At 47.1% G+C, this 2,197-nt stretch overlaps 1 long non-coding RNA gene across 1 annotated transcript; it reads left to right on the top strand.

Annotated features, from left to right (window-relative positions):
- Window positions 1-1,494, top strand: LOC143502756 (uncharacterized). The gene is made up of 3 exons (XR_013127155.1): window positions 1-62; window positions 154-403; window positions 509-1,494. It is a non-coding gene; the product is annotated as an uncharacterized LOC143502756 (long non-coding RNA).
- Window positions 1,495-2,197: the final 703 nt, after the last annotated feature.

Here is a 2,197-nt window from a genome sequence, read left to right on the forward strand (position 1 = left end):
CGACTGTCCAAAAGCAGTCTTTCCTAGACGTCTGTTGTCGCTGGGACAGAGAGTCTGAAGCGGTAGGCGAACATTCAGTAATCCAGTATCCTTCGGGCTTTTCTAGTTTGGCTTGTATCCGTGTCACTGATTTCGGTATGTGTCTGTCTGCAGCTGCTTCCTCGGACAAGGCAGCGGGCCTGCTCAGTGGCCCAGGGTGAGCCGCCTCGTCGAGGCCATTTGCCCCGGCGCTTTGTCGCCTTCACCCTGGTGGGCAGACCATCGCCGGCGTCAGGGTGAACAGGTGGGCTGCCATCATGAGGGACTACGGCGTCAACAGGGGCGTAGTCCTGGGCAGCCCTGGCCTCGTGGCCCGGACCAGAATACAGCTCTTTGAGCTGAATCAGAGGACACTGACCCAGTGGTGAGTTTACCCACCTTTAAGTCTTTTTGGTTTGAAATTGATCTCATTGACACTGTGAGCTATACAGGCTGATTACTCATAGGCTGTGTTGCATTTCTGTTACAGGTACAACGCCAGGAAGAAGAAGCAGGAACAGGACGTTCTGTGCCTGAGCGTTGGCCAGTCCAGCACTCCCACGGTGGCCTCGGAACCCCTCCCTCCCGCGATGAGCTAGCTCCCGGAGCGTCCCACGCACGCCCACCAAGCCTATGACCAACATCAAGGCAGACGCTTCCGGACAGGCTTCCCAGCGCGTCTGAGGCCACCTTCCTCCGACGAGGCTCCAGCCATCCCTGTAACTCGGGTTATCTTGGACTGCACTGAGCTCAGGTGTCAGACACCATCATCACCACTCCTACAAAGTGAGATGTACTCCGCATACAAGTCTCACTGCACCATGAAGGGCCTAGTTGGCATCGCCCCACACGGTGCAGTGACATTTGTCTCCTCACTTTACGCTGGGTCAGTCAGTGACAAAGAGTTATTCAAACAATCAGGATTGGCCAAGTTGCTCACAGAAGAAATGGCAGTGATGATTGGCAAGGGCTTCCTAATTACTGATTGTGTTAAGTGCAAAGTCCACTGCCCACCATTTTTGTCAAAGCAAAGTCAGATGCCTGCATACCAGGTATCTGAAACGGAATCCATAGCCCGACTTGGTGTACGCGTAGAACGTGTAATAAGGAGAATCAAACAAAAGTTGTTTGATGGCATAATTTCCTTTTCCCCCACACAGTAAACAATAACCAGTTATTTACAGTGGCATGCCTGTTGTCAAACTATCAAAACAAAGCACTAGTTAAGTCATGGGTTAAAATAAAGCTCTTTTTATTAATCAAACAATAATTAATTACATATGAATAATTTGTAACATTTACATTTGTAACTGTAAATATTTTTTTCATAAACTTTTTTCATATTTCCAGGTTCTTTACATCAAAAACACATTGTGCTGTTTAAGAAAAGCTCAAATACTGTTAAATAAGGGAACATTTGATTTAAAAAAGATTCTGTATAGAACATGTTAACATTTCAATGACAGATATTTTGTCATATATGTGTAGAAGTAAAATAAATCTGTCTTCTCACGAATTTGTCTCTGTACATCTGCATTCATATAAACACGCTCCACAAAAAAAAATCCTCCTTAGCCCACACCACAATCACACCAGTGAAGCCCGCTGATTAGTAACTGACATTTGAATCTGCCAGTAATACGCATGTCTTTTTTTAGTTTTGAACATCCGTACTCCATATACAGATACTTACAGTCAATGTAATTCTTCACATTAGGGCATTTAATCTCGACCAAGCCAAACTGGGGGTATTCAGTGGGGTCAAATACGACACCATCAGGGGCTGCACCAAGCCAGGGAGCATCTGGGTGGATGATGAGGCCACATGGTGTGTGATTTACATTGAGTATCCTGCAATACTCAGATGCTGCTCCGGACTCCATCTCTAGACCTCTCTTCATTTCAGCCGTCCGTCTGGTACCTCTGATGATGCGTTCAGCAAGGGACTCTGCAGAGCTATGCCCTCTGACATGGCACACCTCACGAAAACGTGACGCTGTTACTCTAGGCTTGAGCCAGAGTTGACATCTCAATTCTGTGAGCCATATCAAGTGACACCTCCAAAGACTTCAGGTGAAAGAGTTCCTGTTCAGTGCACACAAAAGCACAGGTGGGTGCATCAAGGTGGTGGTCTTTTAGAGGAAGAAGTGGGGTTGATGGCACATCAGGGTGGAGAGTG

This window comes from Brachyhypopomus gauderio, unplaced genomic scaffold, assembly GCF_052324685.1.
Source record: "Brachyhypopomus gauderio isolate BG-103 unplaced genomic scaffold, BGAUD_0.2 sc204, whole genome shotgun sequence".
Taxonomy (NCBI): Eukaryota; Metazoa; Chordata; class Actinopteri; order Gymnotiformes; family Hypopomidae; genus Brachyhypopomus; species Brachyhypopomus gauderio.